General features: G+C 38.4%; 1 protein-coding gene across 2 annotated transcripts in view; it reads right to left on the bottom strand.

Annotated features, from left to right (window-relative positions):
* znf804b (zinc finger protein 804B) overlaps positions 1 to 12,693 on the bottom strand; it is a gene marked incomplete at its 5' end in the record, with an annotated part of 148,300 nt that overhangs the window by 111,347 nt on the left and 24,260 nt on the right. The window contains one exon of one of the 2 annotated variants that reach the window (XM_079838004.1): positions 6,464 to 6,657. The exons of the other annotated variant lie outside the window; for it this stretch is intronic. Of the gene's footprint in view, positions 1 to 6,463; positions 6,658 to 12,693 lie in introns of those variants that run through there. 2 annotated transcript variants of the gene reach the window in all.

Here is a 12,693-nt window from a genome sequence, read left to right as displayed (position 1 = left end):
TCACGCTTAAATAGCCAAAGCTAAATTCATGCATGCACATATCCACACACAACCGTCCCTCACACACACACACACACACACACACACACACACACACACACACACACACACACACACACAAGCATGATGATTAGTGATTCTATTCCATCATCAGCGCTTTTATGCTTGTCAGCATCATAAACTGCCTCACCGGCTTTTTCGTGCCTGAAATGTTTCCCCTTCATAAACTCACCTGATTGACAGGCATTTTTATGTGAGGATTCTGTATCTCTCTGATTAAAATAAGAAATGACTAAACCAGTTCACCCTTGACTTGAGAGAATTCTCATACCAAGCAGGTCTTTAAAGAACCGTATAGCATTGGTGTCTCACTGATTATAACAAACTACAGTAGAGAATCGACTGTAACTATAATGTCCTCCGCATAGACAATAGGTCTATAATGCAGGAGGTGATCAACTGTAAGCAAAGCATTTATAAGAGGAGCCCCAGGCCATGCACCTTTGCTGCACTGTCACTTTATTTGTTTCGGCTGTTCACTTTAAATTGGAGTCTTGACACTGTCACTTTCATTTTTCTCTTTCAAAATGACTACGGCAGCTCTTACATTTTTAAAACAAGACCAATGAATACAAACCAAATTAGAATCTACCGGCTGCCCTTGGAGGGAATGAATGTGCACAGTGAAGGAATAAAGGATTAGTGAATGCTGGAAGGGCATGACTATGCCGACACACACACACTGTAAAAAAAAAAAGAATAAGAATGTTTAGGAAAATAAGACAGACATACTGGTTTAAAAATAACGTATTAAAATAGGAAAATGGCTTCTATCACTCATAAAAGTTTTGGCACTCAACTAATAAGGTTATATTCAGTTACAATCATTATAATTACTCTGCTGAGTCAACCTCTTAAATTCAGCACACAAATCTATATTTGCTGAGCAGTGGACATTCTGAATCTAATGAGCATGTGCCAAGAGGAAAGGAACATGGCAAAACTCTTTACATATTCACTCACTCAGCAAAGCCAAATGAACAGCGAACAGAGAGTCCTTCATTTAAAATGAATCTTAGTTTTAAAGGGATAGTTCACCCAAAAACGAAAATTTTATGTTTTTCTGCTTACCCCCAGGGCATCCAAGATGTAGGTGTCTTTGTTTCTTCAGTAGAACACAAATGAAGATTTTAACTCCAACCTTTGCGGTCTGTCAGTCGTATAATGCATGTGAATGGGGTCTAATTCTATTAGAGTAAAAAAAACATGCACAGACAACTTCAAATGAAACCCTGCGGCTCGTGACGACACATTGATGTCTTAAGATACGAAACGATCGGTTTCGGTGAGAAACCGAATGGTATTTATGCTATTATTTCACCTATTATCAGACGAATGTCTTAAGCTCTCCAGACCGCCATAACTTCCTTTGAGTAAGGTCAAAATACCGGCCGGGTCATAGATATTTATACATAGAATCCTCATTCGAGCGATCCGCGCAGGCACTAATGAGGAATCTATGTATATATCTATGACCCGGCCGCTATTTTGACCTTACTCACAGGAAGTTATGGCGGTCTGGAGAGCTGATGACATTCGTCTGATAATAGGTGAAATAATAGTATAAATACTGTTCGGTTTCTCGCAGAAACCGATCGTTTCGTGTCTTAAAACATCAATGTGTCGTCACGAGCCGCAGGGTTTCATTTGAAGTTGTCTGTGCATGTTTTTTTTCTCTAATAGAATTAGACCCCATTCACATGCATTATACAACTGGCACACAGCAACGGTTGGAGTTAAAGGGGTGGTTCCGTGGTTTTTTTCTAGGCTTGGTTGTGTTTATGGGGCGCAGTATAACATGTCTTAAAACTTATTTTTTTTCTTATATTTTACCTTTATTCCACACCGCTGTCTCCACTGTCTCCACTGTCCTTTGAACGCCTCATTTGCTTCCTGCTTCTATGAAGCCCATCCCTCCAAAAAACGCAATGGTCTTAGATTGGTTAGATGGCCAAATGTAGTTTGTAGTTCTGCAACAGCTCTCTCTCTTTTGTAATGACTGCGACGTGGCCTCGCCCACTTTGTTGCGTGTTCGCGGGGGCAGTGTTTATATTTATAGCAAGGGTTTATGATGTCACCAACCCGGGAAGAAGCTTGTTGTAGTCCAAACCGGGCGTTTTTGTAGGCAATAAACTGCCATGACTTTAAAAGACAATATATCCGATTGCATTGAACTTTCAGCTGTAACTTTGCAGATACTGTTTATGCTCAAGCAGCAACATTACACACTAACTAAAGTTTAAAAAGTGAAATTGCATGCAACCACCCCTTTAAAAATCTTAAATTGTGTTCTACTGAAGAAACAAAGACACCTACATCTTGGATGCCTTGGGGGTAAGCAGATAAACATCAAATTTTCGTTTTTGGGTGAACTATCCCTTTAAATAACTTTATAGAACTTGGCTTAAAAAAAACACACAAATTTAATAACAGAATGTGATCTGTTGTGAATCTCAAAAGGAATATCCATTTTGTTATACTGTACATTAAAGCTGTGATTCCTAAATTAACTTGCAGCATTTAAAAAAAAAAGCTGTTTGTTTATTTTTATTTATTTAGACCGAACAGTACAGCATTTTAATATTTAACAATAAATGTATATACATTTTGAGATTTACCTTAAAATTACATTTAACACTTGATCATTATTCGTTTTTTTCCCCTAAATAATAATTGGTAAATATTGAAATTACTAGCTGATATATGGTTGATATATACAATATTGGTACACTCTAAAAAAAAAAAAAGGTTCTATATAGTACCAAACATGGTTCTTGGCTCGTAATCATAGGGGATATATAGCACCAATTTTGGTGCTTCAGTGGTTCTTCGGCTGTTCTTCAGAGGTTCTTCACCGGTTCTTTGACTAAGGTGCTATATAGCACCGCTACCATATACAGATGTTAAGATATGGTGCTATATAGCACCAAAAGTGGTTCCTCTATGATTACGACCAAGAACCATTTTTGGTGCCATATAGAACCTTTTTTTTTTTAGAGTGTACCAAAAAATGTATATATGTTTCCATTTGTTTGCAATAGGCAGCTCCCATTAGCTATTTTATAATGTATGATATGACAGCATAACTTAAGTCTGCTGTTGCAGTTAACACTGCTTTACTTGTGTATTTTTTTATTTATATAGACCAATCAGTACACTGTAAAAAAATGTATGTGCTATTTACTTTAAAAAAAATTATGGTAACAATAGTACACATAATATTTTTGAGTAGTTTTTAAGGCTTGTTTTTAATGGAATCTACCTGAATACATCATGTAAAATCTCCTTAATTATTTAGTCTATGAAACAATTAATGTAATATTTTTAGTGAAATGTGCTTATTTATTTTAAGTTGACTTTTAAAAAAAAAAAGGATATCAATAAGAGTGAATGGAAATTACCTGTTTATATTTGACTTTGAGTTATGTTATACAATTAATAGACTGTATGCTGCCAGCATAGCACAAGCAGAAACAAACTTACTGCACTGGCATTAGCAAAGTCATTGCTCATTGAACAAAGCAACATGCTTTATAATATTAGTATACATGCAGTTATCCACAACCTAACCATAAGATCTACTCTTCTGCACAATGATAACGGTCAAAACTACAACATAACAGAAACTTTTTCAAATGTCAAACATAACTGAACATTAAACATTAAAAGATGTTTCCCTTCACTCAAAAACACATACAATAACACTTAATTTCAATATTAAATCTCCATTTCCAGCCATATGCAAAGCATGCTGGGAACTAACAATGGTGTCTCTAAATAAAACTGCACAATAGAGCTAATTCTCTTAAAATAAATAGGTAGCCCCTTTTCCATTCATTTTATCAGCTTAATCGGTTCCTCAATTCAAGCCTCAAAATTGTTTACATTTCCTTAAACAAAATTAGGAAAATGTATCTCTTGGTTTTATTAGTGAAATGTTCTCAATGTTTTTATACAACACTGGACCGCAATTTTATTAAGAAAATATACACAATTTATTTTGTGAAAAATACAAGACCCATGATTCATTTTTTACAGTGTACACATTTTTATAATGAGCCATTTATTGGTATTAACATAATTATGTTAGAAAATAATCATCAGTTTATCAGTGTTATTGGACACAGTTTTAATATTGGTGCATCCCTAATCAATTTAAACACTACAATGCTGTTCCACCTTCTACATATTTGTATTTCTATTTATTGCCACATAATAGTAAACCTAAATAGTTAGGTTTGCCAAACTTTTAAAAGGCCAAATAGAAATTTTAGATGCAACCAGTCATTTTTTTAGAAACATTCACACACATCCAAACACACAGATTCCGCTGAATTTTAAAGCAATTCGCAAGCTTGACAGGCATATGGAGTACCTTGCAGTAGACACTGCGACACAAACACTGTTGTAAGGAAGTTATCTGACAGCAATGCAGGACAGATCCTTCAAATTACATCCTCAATATGTGACTGTGACATCTGTGTTGATGATATCAAATTAGCACTCCCCTGGATTCTTATCTCGTGCTGATTTGAATCAATGACTGCCATAAACTGCTTATAATGTGACATAACATATAATCATTTTATGCAAATATTTTGACATGCAGAATGCCTAAATGTGTCAGAGCAGGTACTTTTAACGTCTTCCTGGTTATTGTGCGGCCACAGATGAATGTGGGAGGAGGGTGATGACGGGTAGTCACATCATTATGATGTGACTTTACAGTACAAATTATATCGTATTACTGACACCTGCCCTGATGAGTCAGAGCGATTTTGTCAGATGAGAAAATGTTTTGGAAAATGCCACGTTTTCGGTGCAGAGTGCAGCCACATTATTGACACAATCTCCCTCGCAGAGAACATCAGCATGGAATCCACACAGTAGGGTGATGAGTAAACAAACCCACAGCTCTGAATACAAACACCTCCACAAATGCGCGCACACACACATAGGTAATCTTAAGGGGAACGGGAGCGTGTAATCTATGGTAATGACAGCCACCCACCCTGTGTGATGGAGTATTCCCAGGCCTGACTAACAGAGCTCCTCATCAGTCAGGATGCTCAGGCATTACTAATGGATGTGAGGGGGCAGAAAGTCGCACCAGAATGATTATAAGTGCAATACTTTAGAGTGATGTGCGAACAGAAATCTTTCTCCTCATTTGTATAGGGATCAATGATGGATGAGATGAAAACACTCATAAATTCCAGTTAGAAAAAAAAGTGATTAACTTATAATAAAGTTCTGATGCACTTTAAAGAACAACGTGGTGGAATTTGAGAAAATACATAATAATAAATGAAAGGAAAAAATATAAAGCACACTCCATCAATAAGGGTTAGAAGAACTGTTGCCATCACTGCAATAATGATCCAATCATAGACTCATAAACATTTGCGACTTTTTTTTTAGTCGGGCAGTGTAAATGTGTGTGTATATTAAGGTCTGGGTAAATTAGATGGCAAGCAAACAATCAGTTCTCATAATCAACATGTTGCATGCAGGAGAAATGGGCAGGAATACAGATCTGAGCTGACAAGGGCCAAATTGTAATGGCAAGGCGACTGGGTCAGATAGGGTCAACGGCAAGTGCTCTCGGTCAACAGTTGTCTGAGGAAGGACAAACCACAAACCGTCAACGGGGTGTTGGGCACCCAAGGCTCATCGATGCATAAGGGAAACGAAGGCTATCCTGTCTGGTCCGAGCCGACAAACGATCTATTGACAAAATTTTAATGATGGTTATGAGAGGAATGTCACAACACATCGCACTCTGCTGCATATGGGGCTGTATAGACCAATCAGAGCGCCTATATGATGACCCCTGTCCACCATCGAAAGCACCTACAATAGGCACACGAGCGTCGGAACTGGACCTTGGAGAAGTGAAAGGAGGTTCGTCTGGTCTAATGAATCCTGTTTTCTTTAACATCACGTGGACAGCAACAGAGTTGTACAAGTGTTTTGTTTGTTCCCTGCATTTCGGCTGCATTTTATAAGCAAGGCCCAGTTCGACGCCGGATTTGTAGTTCGTCTAATGCTGAAAGATGGAGCAGTCCCAGCGATTAAGGTTCACGGTCGTGACTCGTGTTTTGGAAGCAGGCGGTGAATAAAACTGCTTCAAATGTCTGTGTTTTGTTAGCTATCGACTCGTTCATTCAAATGCGCTACTATTCCATTGTTTTCTATGTAAACATGCATTAGTCTGACGTGCAAAACCGTTATGCTTGCTACTGCTAACATTAAATCACACATAATAGTCCATAAACCAAATCATGTCATATGATTGACATGTCATATGTCATAAACCACGAGTAAACACAAATGTTGTAAAACTCGCGCATGACAAGCCGCTAAGCAAGTATATACAGTTACAGTAAGTTACATAGCCTACCACTGAGACATCCTGCTGTAGTCGTCGTTGCTGCTTCTCCTGTTCAATTTCAGCCTCTAGATGTGATTTTGGATCATAGATGTATGGCTAAATCTGATTGATCTCCATGGTTTATTTAGGATAAAGTTTTTTTTACACGTTTAAGGATGTCACAGCTTTCACACACTCTCAACGCAATAGCTGCGCGTGCTCGTGGCTGTTTAGCTCCGCCCACACAATATGCCTCCAACCGCTCGTTTTTTTTCCGGAAAGACTTGGTACAGCGTATCTTTTTTTTGTAAATATAATAAAACTAAAGACTTTTCAGAGATATGAAGGATGCAATACTACTCTATAGGTACTCAAGATTGACATGAGATTGACTGAAACTGAGTGTTCCCCAATTAATCCAATTACAGTGCTGGAAAAAAAGTTCGATTCATGATTGCACCACATCACAACCTACAGGACTTGAAGCATCTGCTGTTAACGTCTTGGTGCCATATACAACAGGACATCTTCGGGAGTCCATGCCTTGGCAGGTTGGCACTGTTTTGGCAGCACGGGGAGGACCAGCAACATATTAGGCAGATGTTCATAATGTTTTGGCTCACTGGTGTATGTGTGTGTGAAAGTGAGTGTGTGCATATACATTCTAAAAACCATGGGTAATGTTTTGCTCATGAAAGCAGCACATTTCAACTCTCATATTAACACAGCACAAGTGAGCAAGCAGAAGCGTAGGAGCAAGTAGAGTTTTAGAATGGAGACAATTCATGAGCTAAACAAAAAATGTTACAACAGTGTCACAATACTGGAATTTCTAACATCAATTACATACCTTGAGATATTCAATCACATTTTTGATATTATGGGGAAGAATTGCAACAACATTAAGAGCACCAAATTTAAACAGTAAAGTTAATTTTCTCTTGAACATATAGTCAAAGTATTTTCTTATCAAGTGACACTCTGCTATCTGAGATTCCTTAGGCTTGATAGCTCTTAGTGGGATTTTATAACAACAATAATAATAATAATTTCAGTAACACTTTACAATAAGGTTGTATTAGTTAACCTTAGTTGATGCATTAGTTAACATGAACTAACCATGAACAACACCTCTGTTCAGAATTAGTTCATTTTTGTTAACGTTAGTTAATAAAAATACAGCTGTTCATGGTTTGTTCATGTAAGTTCACAGTGCATTAACTAATGTCAACAAGATTTTAATAATGCATTAGTAAATGTTGAAATTAAAGGCCTGTACACACCGGGGCGAATTTTTCGTGACGTTTTTCAGATTGTCTTGAGGGGTCACACCCAATCGATTTTCACAGGCGATGCGCCGAGTGAACGTACACATTCAGTAGATAGAGTTCCCGGTACACAAGGTGGTGCTGCGCCACCTTATGTTTCAGACACTCGCTTGCCACACAGGAGAAGAAGAGAGACAGTATTTACGTGCTTGCCAAAACCATATACCAAAACCATTCACACACTTTTTGCTAACAGGCAAGCAGCATTAGCAGCTCATTTTCTTCTTTGTCTACTTACTACTTCTTCGTCTTATCAATGTGTGCTCGGCAAGACCGTTTTGTGCTTGAGTGCCACTAAAGGCCTGTACTAGGGATGAAACGATTACCGGTTTCACGATAAACCATGATAAAATTTAGTGACGGTTAGTAATATCGTATAAAATTTAATTATCATTAAATCCGCGTGTGATTATCACGATTGTGAAAACTTGTGGTAAATCTTGTCCAGTCAGTGTCAGTCTGGCGCAACGCACCGCTGTCTTTTGAATGAGAAGAGATGGCAGTGACAGCGCAGGGAGATTTTTCAGACTTCTAAGGACCAAATCTGATCGAGGCGTTGTCATATTTTGGCTTTAACAAAAGTCCTGAGGGAAACTTAATCGAAGATGGTCACAGAACTGTCTGCAGAACATGACAGAGGAAAGTCGCTGTAATAGGGGTAACACTTCAAAACTACGAACGCAAGGCAAGTGGACTTTGACCTCAATACCAAAACTACGTCTGGGAAATAATAACGTGAAGCGAACAAACAAATTCAGACAAGACTAGGGTGACATTTAAAGGTCCCGTTTTTCGTGTTTTTTTGAAGCTTTGATTGTGTTTACAGTGTGCAATATAACATGTGTTCATGTTTCGCGTGTAAAAAAACAGTATTTTTCACACAATTTACTTATCTGTATACTGCTGTTTTCACTGTCCTCAAAACGGCTTGAAAGATTTCCCTGTTCTATGAAGTCCCTCCTTCAGAAACACGTAACGAGTTCTGATTGTGCCAGCGGTTCCCGTGTTGTGATTCGACAGCAGTTTAGCGCACGCAGAGTGCACGTTACCGGAAAGGTCACGCCTCTCACCATAACAGGGATGCATGCGCTCAATGATCTCTAAGGACAGCGTCCCTGGGAAAGCCAAACAAAGGTGACTTGACTCCGGGATGAAAATAACAGCGTCTCGACGACATGGCGACAAACAAACTATACAAACGCAACCGAACGCAACACTTCCTCTTATCCACGCGGGAGCAACAAGACCACGCCCCCTTTTTCGCGTACTCTTGTGGGCGGAGGTTAGTCAACAAACTGCTCTACTGACGTAATTAAAGCAGGATGTACAGAGATGTAGTCCCAACCGGCCGTTCGCTGTAGGCTTTGAAAGGGAACTTCTGTTAAATAAAATATCTCGCTTGGCATTGAACTTTGAGCTTTATAATTTTACAGGTATTATATATGCTCTAACAGCAACATTACACACTAACTAAAGTTTGAAAAATGGGATCACGAAGAACAGGACCTTTAAGGGATAATAATCAGGGCTTGACATTAACAACCGCCATTTGCGGGTGTAACGTTATTTCGGCTGCACACTAGCCACTCTGGCTGTAGAACTTATTATAGTCTTCTCAAAAGCCATCTTTTATAATCGCGTTGCGCAATATAACCACTTACACGTTTTTCTATTGAGTTTATTAATGCAATGTCTCATAATCAGAGGCGTTCAGATTAGCCGGAGTTTTGTTCAGAGCGCGTGCCGCTCTCACTTGCTAAAATCTACACTCAAAGCAGAGATAAACGTGCGATGTACGCAGGAGATTCACTCATCATACAGTGGTTGACTGTTTTTGTTCTATTTCAGCAGCGAAAATGTTTTTTTTTTTTAAACACAGCAGAACCACAGCGCATCTGATATGACTGGCAAAACGCTGGCGAATTTAGGGACCGTCTCTAAAGTTACATAGAACATTGGTAACGTTATACACGTTTCAAACTTCACTAGCATTTGAAGAGAATCACAGTCATAAAACTGACTGTAAAGTGTTCATTTAGATGTCAGGTATAATGCACACATTTTGATATTTAATAAAATAAACTGTCAAATGATATGGAAATATGGATATGCATTATTTCACTAGGATACTGTTTGGGCTCTTACACAAAATATGCTAGATTTAAATGCATCATTGCTGAACACTGATGAGAATATTGCTTGAGAATATATTTACAGAGATAATATTAGAGATTATATTTACGACAAATTATTATTATTTATGCGTTGCTATTGACGACGGCCATTATAAGGAAGGAAATCCCACTGAATAGAATCTAGCTTAAAAAAGTGCATAGAGCTGCTTTAGATATTTGTTGTTTGTTGATTTTCAAATATAAAACTTGTTGAAATGTTTTAAGTGCGTGCATCTGTTCTTTTTGAACACTTTCATCTAATTTGAACAAAACCGTGATAATATTGATAACCGTGATAATTTGGGTCACTATAATCGTGATGTTAAATTTCCATACCGTTTCATCCCTAGCCTGTACACACCGGGACGAATATCGTGCGCACTTATCGCCAGCGTTTTGAGTGTTCACACCCAAGCGATTTTCACTGGCTATGCGCCGAGTGAATGTGCAAATTCAATAGATAGCACTCCCGGTACACAAGGTGGTGCTGCGGCACTTTACGCTTCTGACACTCGCTTGTCACACAGAAGAAGAAGAGAGACGGTATTTACGTGCTTGCCAAAACCATAGACATATTATGTCTATGGCCAAAACCATTCACACACTTTTTACTAACTGGCAAGCAGCATTAGCAGCTCATCTTCTTCTTTGTCTACTTACTACTTCTTCGTCGTATCAATGCGTGCTCGGCAAGACTGTTTTGTGCTTGAGCGCCACCAAGTCGTGTTTTACTGTCACTTCAGCAGCTCCAGCCACGTGAACAAAAGCGCTGATCTCATTGGTCGGCCAGTTTTTAACGTGCCGCGTCAAAATAAAAAAATGAACCTGAGGCGTTTTTTTTTAAATTACGCTTTTACGCCTGCCGTTTTGTGTGTCGTGTGCACACTCGCATTGGCGCCCTTTGTTTAGACACAAGCCGATAAACGCACGTGAAAATCGTCCCGGTGTGAACAGGCCTTAACATTAACAAAGATAAATAAATGCTTTTTGAGTGCAGTTCATTATTAGTTCATGTTAACTAATGTAGTTAACTAATGTTAACTAATGAACCTTATTGTAAAGTGTTACCATAATATCTTCACTTGCAAGAGTTAAACCCTCCAGCTTGTATTTTGGAAGAAACCTGCACATTCTATTCAGTAAATCTGACTCTACACACAAACCTACACTTTGGCATTTGGATTGGTTTCCATGTAGATTAATTACCATTTGAATGTAAATGTGATCACCCTCATCATTTAAATTAGATTATTGGATGATTAACAATTCACAGTTGGCTTTTATTTATGATATGATAGCCATAACGCAAGTCTGCCGTTACGGTTATCTTGCTTTGCTTACGTAATGAATGGAAACATTGAATAAATGTGTGTAAACACATTGTAAAAACATTCTTATGTAAATTGTTGCGTTCAATTCAATAGGACAATTCACGCCGAATGGATTTACACAGAAATTGGTTCTGCTTGTGTTTTGTAAATAAGGCCAGATGTGTGAGGGAGAAAATTATTCTAAACTGAAAGTCGAGATGATGGCTGAGTTTTCTCTTGCCAGGTTATTTATCTTAATAAGAAAGTGGTGCATTTGAGAACAGAACAGAGAATTATCAGATGACTGAAATGCTAAGGCACTGATGCATTGTGGGTAGTTACGCCAAAAATGCTGTTTTATGCTCTTTCAGGTTGAATACCCACTGCTGCTACGGTGAACTAATATGTTGGTGCATGTTTGTATGTCTCAGAGTAAAAGCCAGGGCTGGGAGTGGATTTTTCTGTTTTTCCAGAGATGGAGTGATTTTGCCGAAGGCAGTGTGTGTACGGGGAAGTTGGACCCCTCTTGCTTGGTCTTGGAAAAACGTAAAAGCAGAGAGAAACCAGCTGGTCTACACGCACACACTCAATCACACACATTTGGTTGTAATGACTGTGTTTGGGTTTATCTGTGTGAGCCTGATGAGTGTATTGTGGGTAACTGAATAGCTCATCAGAGGGAGCAAATGTGCGCAATGACACACACACATCCATATGTAGAGATCCAATCAACAGGGGCACAGATAAAAAAAAGTGTGATACTCACGTTCATTAGACTAAAGAGTGCTCAAAGATTCTCCAACTTGCTTAAATGCTCGGACTCGCACACTCACTCTCTCTCTCTCTCTCTCTCTCTCTCTCTCTCTCTCTCTCTCTCTCTCTCTCACACACACACACAAACACACACACACACACACACACACACACCAAAAGAGATGTATACATGCATTCAAGTGCTTATCTGATTATATATTTATGCCTTGCCTAAAGCACTTTTCTCTCTAAATTAAGTTAATCAATTAAAACATAACTCCCAGAGGTTTTCATAAACGTTAATAATTAAATGAATTTAAATCATATTGATTAAACAGGCATAAAAATAGAAGCTGCATTAAGAGAGGCAGACTGGAGTCACGGGAGCATTTACCAAGAGAGAATCGTGCCCACTGAGAGTGCAGTTTATCTACGTTGTTACAAATCAGGCGACAATGCAAAACACATCCACAAATCAGTGCTAAAAGCCTTACATGGTGCACTTAACCATTTCGTCCATTTCTGTGCTACTGTAGTTTGTGAAGAACATACAGCATCCCTCCACCACTGCGTCACAGGCATCTGACTGTTTAAAATGCCGAAAGTGTGTTCACTACACTGCACTTCTGGATATGTGCCCAGTTAAAATGCTCTTTCCTCATCATTTTTTCTCATCATTTTATAAATTACTCCTG

Source organism: Gobio gobio, assembly GCF_949357685.1.
Source record: "Gobio gobio genome assembly, chromosome: 15".
Lineage (NCBI taxonomy): Eukaryota > Metazoa > Chordata > Actinopteri > Cypriniformes > Gobionidae > Gobio > Gobio gobio.
This window is presented reverse-complemented; position numbering and strand designations above follow the sequence as displayed.